Below are 21278 nucleotides of genomic sequence, written 5' to 3'. Positions count from 1 at the left end.
AGAAGAAATTGACAACTTTCTAGAACAATACAACCTTCCAAGACTGACCCTGAAAGAAACAGAAAATCTAAACAGACCAATTACCAGCAATGAAATTGAATCGGTCATCAAAAAACTACCCAAGAACAAAACCCCCTACCAGACAGATGCACTGCTGAATTTTATCAGACATTTAGAGAATACATAGTACCCATTCTCCTTGAAGTTTTCCAAAAAATAGAAGAGGAAGGAATACTTCCAAACTCATTCTATGAAGTAAGCATCACTCTAATACCAAAACCAGGCAAAGACACCACAAAAAAAGAAAACTACAGACCAATATCCCTGATGAACATAGATGCAAAAATACTCAACAAAATATTTGCAAACTGAATTCAAAAATACATCAAGAGGATCATACACCATGATCAAGTGGGATTCATCCCAGGGATGCAAGGATGGTACACTGTTTAAAAACCCATCAACATCATCCACTATATCAATAAAAAGAAAGACAAAAATCACATGATCATCTCCATAGATGCTGAAAAAGCATTCAACAAAATTGAACACCCATTCATGATAAAAACTCTCAACAAAATGGGTATAGAGGGCAAGTACCTCAACATAATAAAGGCCATATATGATAAACCCACAGCAAACATCATACTTAACAGTGAAAAGCTGAAAACTTTTCCTCTAAGATCAGGAACAAGAAAAGGATGCCCATTCTCCCCGCTTTTATTCAAATTAGTACTGGAGGTGCTAGCCATGGCAATCAGACAACACAATGAAAGATAAGGCATCCAGATTGGTAAGGAAGAAGTCAGACTGTCCCTGTTTGCAGATGACATGATATTGTACATAAAAACCCCTAAACAATCCACTCCAAAAGTACTGGAACTAATATCTGAATTCAGCAAAGTTGCAAGATACAAAATTAATACACAGAAATCTGTTGCATTCCTATACACTAATGATGACCTAGCAGAAAGAGAAATCAGGAAAACAATTCCATTCACAATTGCATCAAAAAGAAGAAAATACCTAGGAATAAACCTAACCAAGGAAGTGAAAGACCTATGCCCTGAAAACTACAAGACACTCTTAAGAGAAATTAAAGAGGATACTAATAAATGGAAATTCATCCAATGCTCTTGGGTAGGAAGAATTAATATTGCCAAAATGACCATCCTGCCTAAATCAATCTACAGATTCAATGCAATTCCTATCAAAATACCAACAACATTCTTCAACAAACTGGAACAAATAGTTCTAAAATTCATATGGAACCACAAAAGACCCCGAATAGGCAAAGCAGTCCTGAGAAACAAGAATAAAGCAGGAGGGATCTCGCTTCCCAATTTCAAGCTCTACTACAAAGCCACAGTAATTAAGACAATTTGGTACTGGCACAAGAACAGACCCACAGACCAGGGAAACAGAATAGAGAGTCCAGATATTAACCCAAACATATGCGGTCAATTAATACATGATAAAGGAGCCATGGACATACAATGGGGAAATGACAGCCTCTTCAACAGCTGGTGTTGGCAAAACTGGACAGCTACATGTAAGAGAATGAAACTGTATCATTGTCTAACCCCATAAACAAAAGTAAATTTGAAATGGATGAAAGACCTGAATGTTAGCCATGGAACCATAAAACTCCTAGAAAAAAACATAGGCAAAAATCTCTTGGACATAAACATGGCTACTTCTTCATGAACATATCTCCCCGGGCAAGGGAAACAAAAGAAAAAATGAACAAGTGAGACTACATCAAACTGAAAAACTTCTGTACAGCAAAGGACACCACCAATAGAACAAAAAGGCATCCTACAGTATGGGAGAATATATTCATAAATGATATATCCAACAAATTGTTGATAAATATGTAAGGAGCTCATGTGCCTCAACAAACAAAAAGCAAATAATCCAATTAAAAAATGGGCAGAGGATCTGAACAGACACTTCTCCAAAGAAGAAATTCAGATGCCAACAGGCACATGAAAAGATGCTCCACATCACTAATCATCAGAGAAATGCAAATTAAAACCACAATGAGATATCACCTCACACCAGTAAGGATCGCTACCATCCAAAAGACAAACAACAACAAATGTTGGTGAGGAAATGGAGAAAGGGGAACCCTCCTGCAGTGCTGGTGGGAAGGTAAATTAGTTCAACCATTGTGGAAAGCAGTATGGAGATTCCTCAAAAAACTAAAAATAGAAATACCATTTGACCCAGGAATTCCACTCCTAGGAATTTACCCTAAGAATGTAGCAGCCCAATTTGAAAAAGACAGATGCACCCCAATGTTTATTGCAGCACTATTTACAATAGCCAGGAAATGGAAGCAACCTAAGTGTCCATCAGTAGATGGATGGATAAAGAAGATGTAGTACATATACACAATGGAATATTATTCAGCCATAAGAAGAAAACAAATCCTACCATTTGCAACAACATGGATGGAGCTAGAGGATATTATGCTCAGTGAAATAAACAGGTGGAGAAAGACAAGTACCAAATGATTTCACTCATCTGTGGAGTATAAGAACAAAGAAAAAACTGAAGGAGCAAAACAGCAGCAGACTCACAGAACCCAAGAATGGACTAACAGTTACCAAAGGGAAAGGGACTGAGGAGGGTGCATGGGAAGGGAGGGATAAGGGGGAAAAAGGGCATTAGGATTAGCACACATAATGTAGGCGGGTGCCCGGGGAAGGCAGTATAGCACAGAGAAGACAAGTAGTGACTCTATAGCATCTTACTATGCTGACGGACATTGACTATAATGGGGTATGTGGTGGGGACTTGAAATTGGGGGGAATCTAGTACCCACAATGTTGCTCATGATTGTACAATAATGATACTGAAATTTTTAAAATGGAGAAGCTCATGGGTTCTATGTGTTAGACAAATGAAAATCAGTAGAAACAACAAAATAATCTTCCACTTGGAATGGATAACAAGTCTCTCCATTTGTTTTTCATCATCTCTAGACTATTGAATTTGCCCTTGCCTCCACTCTTTCACCCTTCAAACTTCTGCACCTCTTTCCCATGCTTCTCACTTCACTGGGCTGTGAGAACACAAGCAGCTCTCTGGTACAAACATCTTCAGAAATCTGCGGCACAGATTCCTGCGAAAAGTACACAAAAGTTTTGCACTGAGAAGATGCAAAGTAAGGTTGATTTCTCATATGGCCCCTGAGTTACAAGAGGTAGTTAGGAATAGTAGCTAAGAATATGAGCTCTGAACTCAAATGACCTGGGTTCAATTTTCATCTCTGTCACAAGGGTGACAGAGGTGGCTCTGTCACCCAGGGCATGCCAATCAAAGGGCTGCTACAGGAATTAATGAAATTATTATGAGCTATTCTGTAAAACCCTTCATCTTGTATCACTCATATAGGAGACATTCAATAAACATTATTAAGACTTGTCTTGGGCATATCAATTCCAGAAGCCTGTTTAGATTAGATGATTACTACAGAAAGGCAACATATTGATCATGTCCTACAACAGAGCAAACATTACCATATTTTAACTCAAAGTCTTCACCTCAAAAAGCTACAGGGAGTATACCTTCAACAACAAATCAGGGATCACAGGATGGAGGGTGCCTTGTCCCTCAGCTTTCCCAGCAAGCCAAAAATGGCAGGAGACCTTTCTCATTTACAGAGATGTTGCCAGGAATCAGCCACTGGTTAATCCTCAGGATTCACTACTAAAAAGTGGCACTTTTTCAACAGTGTTTAAAATACTATTATGTTAACATGAGAGTTGTTAAGAAAATGACCAACATACATTAGAAGAAGCAGGAGCAGAAGGTAGGCATGGACAGAGTCTTTTTATCCACCTTTTCTCCCCATCCCATCCTCCATATTAGGCTTGCTCCCTTAATGGTAGAACACAGATACTCTTGAGACCAAGAAAAGAAAAAAAAAATACATGAATGTTGTAGTATCAATAGGATCTAATTTCTTCTTGAGGCAGCAGGCCATTCTTGCCAGCTTCACAATTCAGAGCATGGAGAGCTATATGAACAGAAAGAAAAGTTAGGAAGGCAGGGGATAAAGAACAGTATCACACCACTGAAGAGAGGTAAGTTGTATTTTTACCTACACAAAAGACAACAAAGTACACAGACATATGGGTTGGAGATGGCTACTGGAACAAAATGAGTTTTAGGATCAAAACTGTCTGTTTGAAAACCCACTGGCATAACACTGGCCTATGTATCAGAATGGGTTCAGCATTAAGAAGAGGCCAAAATTCCCTGTGATGTAGGACTTCACATCACATCAATCAGGCACAGAAGCTTTCTTTGAATGTCCCATCTCTCTTGAACCCATCATCCTCCATTTAACAGAGGGCACTTGATACACATATAAGGGGTGTGGTGGTAAACGCTTAAGAACTGGCTGGAGGCCAGTCTCCATGGTGTAAATACTTTCACCATGGCTGGTTTCAAGTTACCAGTGATATCACTGACAGAGAGTTGAGAAGAGATGCATAAACCAGCTCTTATAAATAGGTACGAATTGACTCCAGCATTGCCTAAGCTGTGTTTCAAAAGAATGAAAACCTCACTGACAAATATCCTTTTCAGGTATATGTAGTTATATAAAAGCAGTTTTTATATGGCTAATTGTGAGAGTTCAAGTATTACTTCTTTTAAGTACTAGAAACAAATATAATTTCATATCCACTTTCTATCTGAATAAAATGTTAACTTCTATGATCCATCTGTGCAGTTCCTCTTCTAGTAAATGTGATTTTTTAAACTTTCTTTTCTCTTTTCAGCTCTACATCTGCTAGTGTTTTCCATTTGCCAGCTCCCAACATGTCCCCAATTACTTCTTTTTTATTTTATAGCCTACATGCTGATGTTTCATCAGTTACAACTGCTGGGTTCCACTGAGCATTAACAGTCTGCAGTGCCTCTAGGAGGGTACATAATTCTCTGAGTATATCAAACCTCCTTTCTCCAAAGAATATTGTTTAATATAAATACAGTATGAGGTTAATGTAGTACAAAAGAAAGGTTTTTCCCTTGGAATCATCAAAAAAACACTGGGGGAAAAACATGATTCATGGAAGACTGGTTTATACAAAGGGACAAGAAATCACTTGCATTTAGGAAGTATTATTTCAAGTAGCTTTTTTTTTTTTACTGAGCAAAAAGCCAAAAATTAATACATTTGAATACATAAACAAGTTGGTATTTTAGTCTATTAAATCAAAATGTTTTTATTACAAGGGAAAGAATCTGAAACTACCTCATGTTAGTCATATAAACACTTGAAAACTTAGGATACAATAGACCTTCAAAATGATTTTAGATAAAAACAAAATAAAGGGAAGGACCAAGAAAAAAAAAGTTTTTGTTGGTTTTTAATTCTACTTTTCTTACAAATACACAGGCATCTCCATAGAGTTCCTGAATAACCTAATGAGTGATATGCAAATTTGCAAGCAGGTAGGAGGAATCTAGAGGTAAATATCCCCAAACAATGGAAATCAACCCACTCAGCTCTAGTAGTGACTTAACATGGGTACTGTTTTCCAGTCTTACAAAATCAGTATGGCAAATGACTCTCTTTTCTTTGAGATGTGGACAATGAAACAATCAGGTTTAAACTGTTTAAAACTATGTAGTCAAATGTTCCTTGTTTTAGACCAGAGTTGTATGTATGTGAAGCGGGAGGATGGTGGATCAATCAGAGTTTTCTTGAGTGGTGGGGTGGGGAAAAGGGAAGATGTATGGGGGAAGAGGTAATCTAGAAACAATTGAGGCAATATTTAATACTGATGCTTTATCAAGCAATATAGTAAACTCTCAACATACATAATCTTCTCAAGTCTCCACAACACTGTAAAGTAGGTGTTACTAAGCCCACTTTAGAGATAAAGAATCTGGACAGAGAGTTGCCCCTCTGAGTTTTTATTAAATGACCAAGATCCAGGAGCTGAGCCAAGTCTCATCCACAGCGGGTAGAGCCTGGACTGGGGCCCATGAACTTGAAGGTACCAGCCATTTGCTTTCATACATGCAGCTCTAATTTCCATCACAGTCTTGGCAACCACCACTTCACCACCTTAAAGAGTTGTTAAAAAGATGCTACTTCGGGTGAGCTCAAAAGGCAAACCACTGTTCCCCACTCCCAGTTCACTCCAGCTATTCCCCTGCAGCAGTTCCACAATGAGTAAGTGGCAAAGCAAAAATTCAAGCCCAATTATGTCTGACTCCAGACGAGAAAACATTTTAACATTCCAGGTCAAATGTATTTTGCCTGTCACAAGGAAAACAACAGTGGTGATTTTATCAAGCTGTCAAATCTGTGAATGTGCCCAGAAAAAAAAAAGTCACTATCTCCACTTTCCTCTATGCCTACCCTATGGTTTTCAGCAGTTATAACTATCTTCAAAGTTCCTTGCATATGGTCATTTCTCCAAGATCAGAAGTTTTCCTGACTCCAACCTCAGAATAAGCTCTCCATTTTGGGTAGTAGAGACATGCTAGGCCCATCACATAGCCCAGCTGTTCTCTCAGAGCATCGTCCCCGGACCAGCAGCATCAGTGTCACCAGAGACCTTGTCAGAAATGCAACTGATTGAGACTTGGCCCAGACCTCCTGAATCACAAATTCTGGGGATGAAGCCAAGATCTGTGTTTTAACAAGCCTACTAGGTGATTTTGAGGCTGCACGGTGCCTTGAGAAATCGGTGTCAAAGTCCCTGCGCCTGTAGGAATAGCAGCCTGGCGGTCCTACCTCCATCCCCTCCTCATAGCTAAGTTCACAGAGCAGAACTAGACAAAGGTTCATCAGGGGAGCCTTCCTGGCTCCCAACCGACTAAGTGAGGCACCCCGTTCTCTGAGCTCCCATGCCACAAGTGTAGTGCTGCATAATTCAACATGTATTTAGGTTGAATGGCAGTCTCTCCAACTGAACAGTAAGCTCCAAAAGGGTTACTGTGTCTTCAAGGAATAACCTGTTTGGCACACAGTAAGATGCTCATAGGTATTTTATGAATGAGTAAATCATCAGTTAATGCTTCAAGAGCTGAATGTGGCATCTCCAACATGTATGACTCCCACAGCTACAGTTTCACTCCTTCAATCCAATATTGATCACATCTACTTCAGTCAAACACCACCTAGGCAGTAGGCTCCAGCCTGGAATGGAGTGACCAAGGAAAACACAGGAGGAGATGAGAACCACACGGGTGAGGGCATATGACATAAGGACAGTACCGGCCACTGTTACGACTGTTATCTCTTCTCTGAGGGAAATGAGGTCATGAGCAGAAGAGTGACCTTATCTGACTTAGGTTATAAGAGAATCACCTGGCTTCTGTGTTGAGACTCTACTGAAAGGGGCAAGGGGACAAGCTGCACGACCAGTTAGGAGTCTACTGCCACAGTCCACATGCGAGGTGCTGGCGCGTTGGCCCCGGGAGGTATCAGCAAAGCGGTCAGCAGTGGCTGGGTGCTGGGTGGGCGCCTGGACACTGCCATTGCTGGGCATATTTTGCTCTGCTGCTTAACTGTTGGGCATGACACAGTCAAACTACCAGAAGGAATATGCTATATAAAAGCCCTGTTTAAGTGAGATAAGTATCTCAGACTCTTAGATAGCAAAGAATATGTGAGGTTAATTGGCAAGTAAAATGCCAGGAAGATACACCTGAAACAATCACAATAGGCAAAGGATTAGTAACCTCAAAGTATGTGTAGAAAATGGGAGTCCCCCTGAAAGTTTTGTCTCTCACAGTTAAATATTAAGCTGTCTTAAGAATAATTCTTTATATTTCCCACTTCTCTCTACATATAGAAGGTATTCTAAATGCCCATGGTTGGTTGATTTTAAAAAAGCTTTGGTAATAACAAATATTTTTTAAATGGGTAAAAAACAGAACATAAAGACTTTAAGATCACATACCATAAATTCACTTATTCAAGTACTTAGTAAACACTTCCTATGGACAAGGTGCTATACCAGAAATTGGGGATTTACAAAGGTTCATATTATTAATTTTTAAAATCTGAAGAGAAAAATCAGTAAACAAAAATTTTAATTCAAGGACCTTATAGACAAAACTGACAATAATTAGAAAAGAAAAAGGAATGAACTACACTGAAAAATAAGGACTCCACAAGACCTACTTGTTAAGTGTAAGATTCACAGATGAGAGTGTGAGGCCAAAGAATGGAAACCCCACAATTCTGAAGTGAAACAGTCATGGTTCTAATCCTGGTTTTGCCAATTACTTGCTACATGACTGGGCACATTAGTTAGCATCCCCAGTCCTCTGTTTGCTCAATAATAATGAAAGATAAACTATATATCTCTTTAACTTGTCAGTAGGATTAAATTACATAATTTAGCACAATTCAAGGCACACAGTAAGTATTCAATAAAGGTTAGCATTCTTCCCTGTTTTTTTCTTACTCTAACCTGCTCTTACTTATAGGCAAAAGCTACTTCAGAACTGAAATATGCTTGCATTTATTCCATTAGCTACACGAGCCTCATGAGGTTGTTCCATTTACATAGGTCACATGTGGGCCTGTTTTAGCTGGGGATTCTGTGTGCCAGAGAACTGATTATCCCAAAACTATAGCAGCCATGACTTAAGAACACGTTTTTTATTTCAAAACCTGAACTACTGGAATTTGAACTGACGTTTTAAGATTGAAAATAAATAAATAAATTCTGCAGGTTCTCAAAAAGGAAACACTTACGTGAAAAAAAAACAAATTTTATTCTATTTTTTAATTGTCAATGTTTATTCTGGGAAATTCAAGGTTATCTACTACCTGTCTGTCTTCCTCTTCCATGCTCAACTTAAAAGTCATTTAAAAGGTTTACTGGCATATTTAAGTACAGGCTCTATACATACTTCCTACCTGAAATCTGTTAGGAAAAATGCCAAGCTCTAATAACTGTGACCTACATAAATTCAAAGGGGCAAATGCAAGGAGGTCAAGTGAGGCATTGCTGAATTGTATATGCTGCGCCACACAAGCAGATCAGCAATTCCCTCAAGGCCTTACAGCCCTCAATAATTGTGAATAAACAACATCCTTGAATCCAAAAAGACTCGACACCCTACAATCAAAGTATTGATCTTGGAAAGCATCTGCTTCCTTTGTATTTTCTAGAAACATTTATGTGTTCATCTATAACACAGCAGTCCCAATCTAAGGCACACAGAGGCAAACATTCAAACCATGTGATCCTTGAGTAAGAAGCTGTCAATATTGAAGTCATTCTATTTGCCAGCAATGAGAAAATTAGAAGGTGACTTGCAGCATCTAAATGCCAACATGTTCTTCCCCAGCCTGGGTTTGGTTCTGGCTCTGTGCAACCTGAAATAATGCAAACGTGCAACTGCTTGGTGACGGACTGCATAGAAGTGAAGGACCACAAATGCATGAGAACTTCAGGGCATGTTTTGAGCTCAGGAATGCATAAGCCAGATTCCCCCAATGAACTAGCTTCACTCTGGAGATGCATCCCAAGACAAACACTGAACTCACTTTTTTACACCATAGGGATCAATTTAGTTAATAACTGCCTTAAAACCATTTGCAAGCATCTGAATAAAAAACAAATATAAAAGCAAGACCTTTGAAGTTTAGAGAACATGTACAGAATCAGGAGGGTATAAAGACTTGAACTTTGGAGAGCTCAGCTACTATATGCCTATGCCCCTCCATTTCATCAAGATGCTACAAAAGTAATTAGGGTAAAAGTTACAAAAGCAATTAGGGTAAGTATGAAAAATGTTATACCTCTTAGAAAACCAGTGCTTTAGATGTTCAGTAAATGATATCTTGCTTCTGAATTTCCTTAGCAGCCTTGAATTCTTTCCATTTAAACATTCATGAAAAAATTTTTAATTTTGCATTTTTTTCATGATTGCATGTTAACACAAGCTTGCTATAAAATATTCAAGTAAAATGGTATTGCATAAAGGAGTGAGTCTCTGGAAATCACAGAAATATGCACAGTTGTTAATCACTGCATTTTAGGCTTTATGTTAGAGGTGCCACGGATTTGTCAAAGACCATCAGGCAACACTGTCCTCAAAAAAACCACAGCCTAGTAAGAGAGATGGTAATTATAAAAATAACTAAAAAACAGTATAAGAAGCAATGCAAGATACAAAGATATAAGAAAGATAAAAAGAAATGCCACAGGAAGTCAAAGAAGGAAGAAATTACTTCTAACAAAGTATATCCAGGGAAAGCTTCTTCCTTTGCCAAAAGGGGGCCTCTGCCACTTCCTGTAACTCCATGTGTCCTGTTACTCATGAGACCTGGTACTCTGTGCTAGACTTCCCAAGCGAAGATCTAACAGCTTTGGTAGAAAATTCTCAACTCTTGCTTTCTTACCATTTCCCCAAGGAGTTAGCAATTCTGAATCCATAGCACACCTTCCAAAACAAGGCAAACATGAAAGAAAGAAGTCCTTTGATCATTACTCACTTCTCATTGTCATTGTTCATAGGAATCAGGGAAGACATTAAAACAGTAAGACTGGAAAATGCCAAATGTTAAAAATGTTACATTCCTCCACCCCTTCTGTAAAAAGAAGGACAAATGAAGAAGGCCTAGTTAGGAAGACAATTGAGAGGTTTGCCAACACAAGAGCACTCTGCACACATTCAATACCTAATGCATGACAGCTAAGTAGAGGGGCATGTAAGGTAAAAGTGAGTTTGAAATATACAAAAGCTATGGTTATGGAAAAATCCGAACTGATGATAGATCTAACCAGAGAGATAGCTGAGTAAAGAAGAAAAGGAAGAGACCAAGGGTCACGGAAAGATTAATCTCTGACAGGCTGAGAGATATAGAATTACACACTTAATCTTCTGGGTATCATGATCTCATTAAAAAAAATAAAAATAATGATGCTAGTACTGTATGAGGCTCAATGAGAAAATACACTTGAAAGCATTTTACAAAACACTACATAAAATATTTTATACAACACACAGGGTTAAGGTAGTTGGCATAAATTCCAGTGAAAGATTTGTAAATTCAGGACATAACCTGGATTTTCCAAATGACCAGTCCCAAACTGTCACTTCCACAGACCCTTAGAAGTGGGAAAGACTTAAATAACTCAAAAAATAAAAATAATACTTCCTCAAGGATGAAGACCATGTCATTTCCTCTTTCTTTCCCACAGCATCTACAGAGCACGTGGCACACACTGACTATTCAGTACTCTGAAAAGTTGAACTAATCCTGCTCCTATTCTACTTTCCTGTCCTTTAGTGACTACTGATTGTCTGCTGCACTTTTAGTGGATATCAGCATCAGTAAGTTGCCATCTCAGAGACACACACAGTCAAATGGGCAGAAAGTCATCCCCACAACATCCATCTTTGGTTGCCATTTACACATGTCCCCTCCTGGGCATACTCAAATGAAGGCCATAGCACCCTGTCTGCACTGAAAGCCTCCTCAACACTGGCATCACCAAACACTCCCAGCCTTGTTCAGGAAAGCATGGGATGGGTGGGACACTGGATTTGCAAGGTGGCCCAGTCACCCAGCAGTCTTGGCAAGCTCATAGGGTGGCAGCCCACTCTTGGCCCTTGGCCGCTGCCATTTGTCTGTAATTTTAAGAACACAAGCCCTACTCTGTCACACAGGTCACAGCAACATTCTGAAGATTTTAAAATAAAAACCAGATTTTTTTGTTCAATGAATATAAGCCAGACCAGAAAGGAATTATTTATAGGTTATTGGTGTAACACTGGTAAAGAGCTTTACACTCTCCAGTCTTTCTTTCTTGGTATCAGAGCAGTACCAACAAGAGCACAGGCCAGCAGCTGCCCAAGGTACCAAGCTAGACACAGTACTGAAATATCCCCAGAAAAATAACACAGTGAAGAAACAACATTGGTCAGATCTTTTTCTGTGTTGAATTTTAAGAAATACTTTGAGAAGACAACCGAGGTGGGAGCAGGGGGGGCATGCTCTAAAACTCTAAAACAGAACGAGATCAACAAAATGCCTGCATGCAGGTGGAGCCAACAACTGAGGACTTCTGTTGTGCAGAATTGGGTATGGTAGCCAGGTCACCGCAATTTGTCACCATCCTTCTCTACAAGAAGCAATGCTCAAGCCTGTTGTTGCAATTGATTGCTAAAGGGGCACTAAATAATTAGTCTGCTTGAGCCACCTTGATGTCTTGGCCAAGCCCTGCCTGGAGTCACTATTTCTGATAATTAGAAAAGCTCTGGCTTTTCTCTTTCAGCTCTCTTCTCATCCCCCAATGTCTTTGCCTCCCTTTCTTATTTACACATGGACAATTCAATTACAAATATTTACTGAACACCTGCTGTATTTGAAGCCCTGGCAAGGGAGAGATGAGCATAGCATGATCTTGATCCCAGAGGAACACATGCTCTAGACCACTAAGTTAGTATAAGGCAAACAGATGGGTGCTCTAGGAGAGAAGTGTACAAATACAAATATGGGGATACAGATAAGGGGTCAAGGAAAGTTCATGGAGGGTGTGACATTTATGTAAGGCCTAATAGGATAGTAGGAGCTGACCAGAGGCAAGCAAAGAATAGAGGAACACAAAGCTGATAAATGAATGTACCAAAGTGTGAATGCCTACGGGCACATGTTGTCTTCAACAATCTACAGAGTCTCTAGTGGCCACAGAAAGGCAATGTGCTGTGGAGTGGCAGGAGATGAGGCTAGAAACAAAGGTCAGAGCCAAAATTTGGAACATCTTTGAATGCCATGCCAGAGGAGTAGGATTTTACCCTGGACACTCTAGGGATGGACCAATGAATTTAAGGCAGAAGTAGGAGAATGTATGTGGTTAGTATTGTGTTCAATTAAAGCATTCTGGCAGCAGTGTGAGAATGAACAGATGGAAATCATAGGACTGGGAGTGAAGGTGGAGGGAGGCATTGCAATGGTCTGGGATGAGAACAGAAAATAGAAAAACTGAGGCATTCCTCACGGACAATCGATGGGATGTGGTGACTACAGCACATAGTGATATAGAGAGAAGAGTTCCTCTCTCTTAATTAATTCCCACTCATCCTTTACACCTCAGATCAAATGCCACTACTGCTAGAAGAAGCTATGCAAACCTCAGGAATAAATTAAGTCCCTTTATGAAATGCTCTCAAAGCACATTTGACTTTCTTTCTACAGCACTTATCTTAGTTTGTAATGATATATTTGTGTGATAAATCAGATTAATACCTGTATCTGCTGTCATACTATCAGCCCCTTGAGGGTACATTTTGTTGTCCATGTATCCTCAGCACCTGGCACAAAGTCTGGCTTACAGTAGGAACTCAGGATTATTTCTTGAAAGCAGTGGTTGCAGGAAGGCAAAGGATCACACAAAGGCATCCAAACCAGGCAGATAGTGAGCCTCTTAACTAAGGCAGGGTATGGAAAAGGAAGAACTGGTGCAACTGGGGGAAAGAAAATGAATTCCAACTTGAGCACGGTAAGTCAGAAATGTCCACAAGAATTCCACATGGAGAATTCTAATAGCTTTGAACTCAGGAGAGTCAATCTGCAGATTATAGATTTAGGAAACATCCACACAGGTGAAGAGATGGGAGTCAGTGGTTTACTCAGGTTGAAGATATAACTCCAGAAAAGAATTGGATCAAAGACGGAGCCCTGGAGAAAACAAAATGTAGAATCAGCTAAACAAGCCAGCAAAAAGACTAGAAAGAAAAGTCTGAGAGCTAGGAGAGGACCAGGAGAGGGTTGAATTTCAAGAGACCAAGCTGATGAAGAGTTCAAGAAACATAAAGTGTTCAGCAAGGTCCAACATTGCCAAGGGGTTGGGAATTACCTTTATTAAGCTGGTAGGCCTAATAAAGATTTCTACTTCCAAAAACTAAAAGAACAACCAATGATGAAACTAATGTGTGGAGAAAAGGAGACTCAAAACCATGCAAGAGAAAGAAAATGTTTCATTCTTTGACTTATTCAGTAAGTAGCTGTTGAGCTCCTACAGTGAGCCAAGCACTCTATATTAGAGGTGTGGCAGTAAACAAGACACATGGTCTTTGGGCCTAGAGGATTTAAGAGGGGAGAGAATCAAGATCAAAGAAGAATCTGTCCTTGCAAATCTGTGAGACATCACTTCCCTCTGAGCCAGACAGGAAGGAGAGATGATCCACGGCTAAAGATTACATGGGCAGGGCCTACAAATATCAAGGAGTCTGGAGATTTCAGGGCTGTCATGGGATGGGTTCCCCTGAAAGCAAAGCTTGAGACAAGGGCTTAGGTGCAGGAGTTTATTTGGAAGATGATTCCAGCAAGCCAGGATGATGTGATATAAAGTAAGAGAGGGAGGAGTAAAAGCCAAGAGAAGGATACATTATTAAGTTTTCCACAGACAGCAAGGAAGACAGGGCTGGCCAGGACCTCCTAAGAAGTGTAAAGTATGCATCCAGAATTATGCATCTGAAGAATAGGAGGCTGGCACATTTATTCACATGTTCAAATGCCCAGTGATTGATGGCAGCCCCTGAGAGCATTTACTCCCCGACACTACCAGGCTCCATTTTGGCCCAGGCCAAGAAGGCTCCCAGCTTGAGAGACGGTCCTGGGGAAGAAAGCAGAAAAGAAGTACAAGTACAGCAGGAGCTAGAGATTGGAAGTTGGCTCAGACAAAACCAATCACCACAGATGCAACTGAAATCAGAGGCAAGGGGCTTTGACAATGGCCACCAAGGGAATCTGCCAAAAAGGTGGTATTGGCAAAAACTAGATGGAAATGATGAATCATTCAGCGAAGGCAGAGTAAGGAGAGAAGCAATGCCTGGGAAATGTTTCTAAGATTTATGCTTTCTTGCAATGCTTTGGGCCTCCTTATAAAGCGATGACTTAGGGACTTATTAGTAGGTCAAAGTTGTTATAAAGAAGACTTTGCACTCCTCCAGTACTAGGTCCATGATATTAACTGTTGATTTTTATTATTTATTATGAGCCAAGCACTTTGCAGCAGCATCAAATGAATTATCCTTGCAATCACATACAGTAAGAACTGTAACTGTTCCCATTTTACAAGGGAGGAAACTAAGGCTAAGAGAGTTTTTAAAATGGGGAAACATCTATTTCATTTTAAGTGTGTGTGTCAATAACCCATACTTGCATATTTGTGCCTAAACACACACGTACACATGCACACACACACACACACACACACACAAAGTGTAAAACCAGGTGTGATGATTTCCAGAGAATACAATTTACTTAGCTTCCCCATCTATTTCTTCATTACATGGATAATGAAGCACTTCTAAGACTCTTTAATGAGTGAACTTCTTTAATTTTTTAAGTTTATACCAATTGATTAATGTCTTTTCTGCAAATATACAAGACTAGGAATGGAGAAAATAAGGACTTTTGGATATGGAGACAGGGCAAAAACCAACAACAAAATACTGCCCAAACCACAGAGCTAAATTAAATCAACAAAAGGCATCATAAAAGGGAAAAATAAAGCACATAAAGACTTTAAACTCACTACAGACCAAAATATAAATCTGATTGCAAAATTATCTGCATCTTTAATTTGGAGGCATGCTTATGCTGGAGGTAGGAGGCAAAATTTAATTTAAAGAGCAATTTTGGCCAATCACCCTATTTTCTTTAACACAAGAGCAGGGATGGGGGGCAAATGACACAGACGATATCCAGAGAGGCCAGAGAAAGGAAAAGCAGATGTGATCCCATCACCAACACATTTGGGTTTGGCTTGGGCAGACAGATTAGGCAATGCTGCCCTCCCTGGAATGTAGCTGGTTTGTAATTAGTTTAGGCTGTGGAGGCCTGTGTCATTAAAAAAAAAATGACAACTGGACACTTGCCATAATCAAGATAATATTTCACAATCAAATTAACTCAGCTCAAGAGCTTGATTTTGGAGCCTGTTTATGGTTAACCATCAAATGGTTTTCAGAGTACTTGGTGCATAAGATATGAAAATGACACTAGGTGAATGGCACATGAATACAAGAAGCACAGGAAGATGTGACTATTTGTTAGCCACACAGCATTTATGATGAGGTGAGGGCAGGGGGACAGGGAGCACAAAAGAAAAGGATTAGAAAATCTCCCAACTGATCCTCAAAGATCTGGACATATTTATCACAAAATAATAACATTAAACCCACATGCCTTAAAATGGGTATGGTTAAAGACTTCAACAGAATTATTATCCCAGATCCTGAATTGTTCAAAAGCAGGCATCTTCAGGTCATACATCTTTGCTTCACCAGAACCTAATGGAGCAATGTGGGTACTCAGAAAAACGTATGTCTCTATCACGCTGTTATAAAAGTTAAGAGAAGACACCACTGAAATATAGAAACCTTTTTGATGTATTTGGAAGTGAAAATGATATATAGATGGATTGCAACCATGTACAAAATTGGGCATGTTTGAGGAAAACTAGAAGATAATATGCAAAAATTAAAATAGTACTGTTGGGTATTGGAAGTTTGCATGTGGTGTTCTTTTTTTTTTCTCCCTAAAACTGTCTTTAATGTTGTTAGAATGTCTTTTTTTTCCATTTCAAAATCTCCAAATGTTTTCAGGTTGGAGGGAGAGAAGGAACCTGGTAGTGAATGAACTGTTAACTTACAGGATAAGCTTCAAACTCCATAGTTTAGCACTGCAGACCATTTATGACCCAGTCCAGCCAAGAACTCCAGTTGCATATCCTATCCCTCCTCCTTCCTTCTCTATCACACTTAATTGCTTGCCTTTCCAAAATGTATCATAGGTTTCACTTCTTTTTTTTCACATTTCATTCTCACTTCCTGAAACACCCTTCCTCCCATCCAGTCTTCAGATAGCTAAACCATACTAACTGTTCAAAACAGATCGAATTTCCCCTCTCTGCGAAGCCATCCTTGATTCCCCACACCCTATCCCAGTCTCATTTTTTTTGCCACACCTCTGTGTTTCCACAGCAACTTGTACCTACCTCACTCGGGGAGCTTGTCACACCATGCTCCAGTCACCGGGTTATCTTTCTTCTCCAGTAGCCTAGAGGCTACCTAGAGATCATGTAAAAATACCTGGGGCTAAGAAGGCCAGTGGAAGACCCATGCTACTTTTTAACAAATTGTGACAGTGTGGTTACTACTTCGTGCACAAAAGAGGGGATTTATTTATAAAGACACAGAGATAATTCTCAAAGCTCAGTGCTAGAAAGTATAGTCACTAAGATCTAGACCTTGGAGCCAGAAAATCTACATAATCAAGTCAATTAACTCTCTTAGTCAATCAGTCTTATTCTCCCCTGCCTACCTGAAGCCTTACAGTCATTTAACCTTCATCTCCACAGGCCTGTGGTACTCCTTCCCCTTGCATAAATACATTGAACCATGGCTAAAGGCATGAGCTCACACTGCCTGGGTTCATGCCTGGCTCTGCCACTACCCAACTATGACCTTGGATATATTACTTAACCTCTCTGTGACTCAGTTCCCTCTTCTATAAAATGGGACTAAGAAGAGGACCCACCTTATAAGGCCATAATGAGGATTACTGAACTAATGTAAGACATGGTTTTCCACAGCTCCCACGTTTACCCATCTACCCACTCTATCTACAAATACGTCTTAGTCCCAATTCCAGCTTCTGGGAAAGACAATCAGCCTGACCCAGTTGAGTCAGCTGTGCCTTCTTGACCCACTCAGGCATAGTTATAGGAGACAAGTTACACAGTGCAAATGTGACCAGGGCCCACCCCTGAAGGGGAGAGAAGGGGACCGGGGCTAGGCTGACACCACACAGGCACGGCCCCTAAGCCTGACTCGCTTCTCATCTGCCCACGAGGCCTGTGGGCCTGCCTTGGATGACAGCCTGGCCCTTCACCTCAGGGCCCTGCACAGGCTCTTATTTAAAACACACAGCCGCCTATCTGCCTCCAATGGCACCTAAGGGAGCTTCACACACTGGCACTTTATAAAGCTTAATAGTGATGATGGTGACTCTGACAAGGACAACAGCAGCACAACAGGCCACCCCACAGGCTGCTGTCGCTTCCCCGTGGTTTGCTGCTGGGCCCTGCGGCTTGCTGCTGAAGTCAGCACATCCTTCCACCACCACCCCCACCCCCTGCTTACATGGCTCAGCCCTGGGGCCTACAGTCATCAGCTCTTATGCAGCTGCTAGTTAGGTAGATTTATACACCACTAAATCCATTGTCACACAAGGATTTCCTCCTCACTGCTAGGGTTCAAAGAACCTAGACACAGCATCCAATAACCAAAAGAGAAAAGGCCTCCAAAGAAAATGAATCATTTGATTTCAAAGTGCTACAGGTCTAGAATTTCCAAGTAAATAAGATCAGGTAGGGGAGTTGTATCTTTAAAAAGAAGGTCACCATAGCCTTGGAACCTAACCCAGCCCATAAATAAAATCCCTTTTGCAACTCTCTATTACACTTGCCTTTATCCTGTTGTAATCTCCTCACTAGCATAAATAAGATTTGTAGGCTTTCCTTACCCAGCCGCTGTAGCAAAGGGAGCTGCCACCACGTCCACACACCTGCAGTGGATGGTCGTGTGTTCTGCTCCAGCTTCCTGATCAGGAGGAACAAGCAGATGTATGGCACCAAACCCAACAATCTGAAGGCCCACAACTCCTTCCACTACCGCGGATTCATTCACCACAAGAGCATGGAGCCGGATGTGGACGGCAGGGGCATGGTGTTCACGAAGCAGAGACCTGGCCCGTGAAAGCTGGCCACCTCCTACATGCAGACCACCATCAACAGGAATGCACAGGCCACCCTCAACAGCATCCGGCACCTGATCCACAAGAACAAGTACAGCCCAAACCTGCACATGGCCGCCATCTGCAAAGCCAGCGCCATCCTGCACAGCTAGAAGTCCATGACAGTGAAGAGGAAGTGGGCCCACCCCGCCAAGAGCTCCTGAGTGCACCCCCAAAGCAATAAAGACACCGGCCACCTTCTCCAAAGGGAAAAAAAAAAAAAAGATTTGTAGGCCAGGACATCTAAGTCCATGCATAACACATTATCTCATGCAGTTCTCAAAACTGCCCTGATGGTTGGGCATTGCTATCATCATTTCATAGAAGAGGAAACTGAGGCTTGGAAAGGTTAAGACAATGGCCTCAGATCATGAGAACTGAAGGAAATGAAACCCTAATTAAGCCTACTTAACTGGGCTTCTCTACTGTACCACTGACTGCTGTCACTTGTTTTCCCTAATTTCAAACCAAGAATCATCATCTCTGAGCTATCTGTGGGGACACAGCTGTGCCCTGGTGTTCTGTGGCAGTACCCCATAAGGTAGGCTCTGTACCCACCCATCCAGAACAGCTCATCGGATGCATACATTTAGACCCATGTAAGATTTCATTGGAAGGAATGAAGCAGTCAGTGTACCTTACTTCTTTCACCACCACCACCTCTTCCATCAGCACATTTATTTAACACTTGTTGGATACCAGACACCTTGCCAAGTAGTTTACAAGCATTATCTCAAGTAACCCTCACCATGATGAGACACTTTAACTGCCTGCCATTTTACAAATCAAGAAATTGAGGTCCAAAGCCATTATCCTTGCCCAAGGTCATATAGCAAGTAACCAGGTAGAAATTCAAAGCAAGAATTATCTGACTCCAGACTCTAAATCACCATTACCAGTATTTAGAGAAATCAATTCCTGTACTAGTATGAAGATCTCATCACTACTCTTTTTCTTAAAAATATTCTTTCTTAAAAATATTCTCAGTGCTAAGTAAAATACATTAGTAACTACCTCAAATCCTTTCTAGAAGCAGGCAGGGAAAACAAATAAACAGCCAGGATTTCTATTCAGAATTTGAATAGCAGGGTATGCATATAATAGACACTTCAATAAATTCTGCTGTAGCATGAAGAGCAATCTCATTTTCAAATGGTGAATCCTGGCTCACGTGGATGTGGCATTATAATCATCCAAGTAGGGTTTATGGTACACAGCACTTCAAAGAATGCTGGAACTTTACGTGGATTTGAATAGCAAGAGCAGCCTAAAATTAGTCACCATCAACAGGCACACTCACTGGAAAGCCTGGAATTCAAATTCATATGAAAATAGATTCAGAAAATAGCAATGTTCAATCGCAGATCAAAGACAACCTAAATATCTAACTCATCATCATCTATGAGGTTAAATACCCTTAATAACTATCTGAACAAGAAATGGCATAAAGAATAATAAAAGATACAGAAAAATAATAGAGTATAGTGGTCAAGAGCACTTTGGGGACAGCCAGCCATGGGTGGGAGTCCTTACTATGTCACTTTGAGGCTTTGGGCAGGTTAGGCATCCACTAACCTGCTATGTACCAGCTCTGAGGCTTTGGGCAGGTTAGGCATCCACACAATTTAAATAATAGTGACACCTATTTCATGGGATTCCTATGCTTCCTAAGCAACAGCTATGAAGAAGATGAGGGTGGTGATGGCAACAACACTGAAAAAGACATTGATGATCTGTCTGCTTTTACGACTAGGAAAATGGGTAGAAGGGAAATACGCAAGTTTAGCACAAAAAGAGTATCCTCTTCTTCCCCTTTCCTGGGTTGTTTGGAAACTCCTTGCACTGTTCATCTAAGTTCAAACCCTGATCGCCTCTTGAGAGCCCCTAATAGCTTCTGTTAACAGAGAAAAGACATGCTTCTTCTCTTCCCAACTGAGTGAGAGCTGAGAAATTTGCCACTCCTTGGCTGCTTCAGGGGCTCAAAGCCATCACAAACTAATCATCTTGATGTAAGGTGATTCTCCTCCCTATATATCATTGAAGCCAAGGACAGCTGACTTGGTTTACAAATGTTCAAAACAGGCCCCAAAATACAAGGCCCACTGACTTTGCAGAGTATTACTGATTCACAATGTAAACACTGGAACCATCCAGTTCAGTATTATTAGTACTTAGGGGGAATAAGGGGGAGGCAGAGAGAAGGGAATGAGCACTTTGAAAAAAACATCAATAGTATGTCAGGCAGCGAAGTGGAACATTAGACACAGTTCTAGGTCATTGAATTTATAATATAAATTTAGCTGACAGACATGACACAAATGTGAAAAAAAGTATAGAACAAGGAGGCACTTTCTTCCACTAGCTTTATCAACTTAGGATATCTATGTTTGCAATAGCAGGTAAAGGTGTATATATAACTAGCACTGAACACATCATCCTCTCTGCTGCTACTGGGGATGCAAGAGAGGAAATACAA

The 21278-nt window shown here is 40.5% G+C and overlaps 1 protein-coding gene and 1 pseudogene across 12 annotated transcripts in view; one reads left to right on the top strand and one right to left on the bottom strand.

The window, feature by feature from the left end:
• FHIT (fragile histidine triad diadenosine triphosphatase) overlaps window positions 1–21278 on the bottom strand; it is a 1315417-nt gene that overhangs the window by 1205611 nt on the left and 88528 nt on the right. The window lies entirely within an intron of this gene.
• LOC118908380 (60S ribosomal protein L28-like) lies at window positions 18009–19755 on the top strand (annotated as a pseudogene).

Source organism: Manis pentadactyla, chromosome 1 (genome assembly GCF_030020395.1).
Source record: "Manis pentadactyla isolate mManPen7 chromosome 1, mManPen7.hap1, whole genome shotgun sequence".
Lineage (NCBI taxonomy): Eukaryota > Metazoa > Chordata > Mammalia > Pholidota > Manidae > Manis > Manis pentadactyla.
This window is presented reverse-complemented; position numbering and strand designations above follow the sequence as displayed.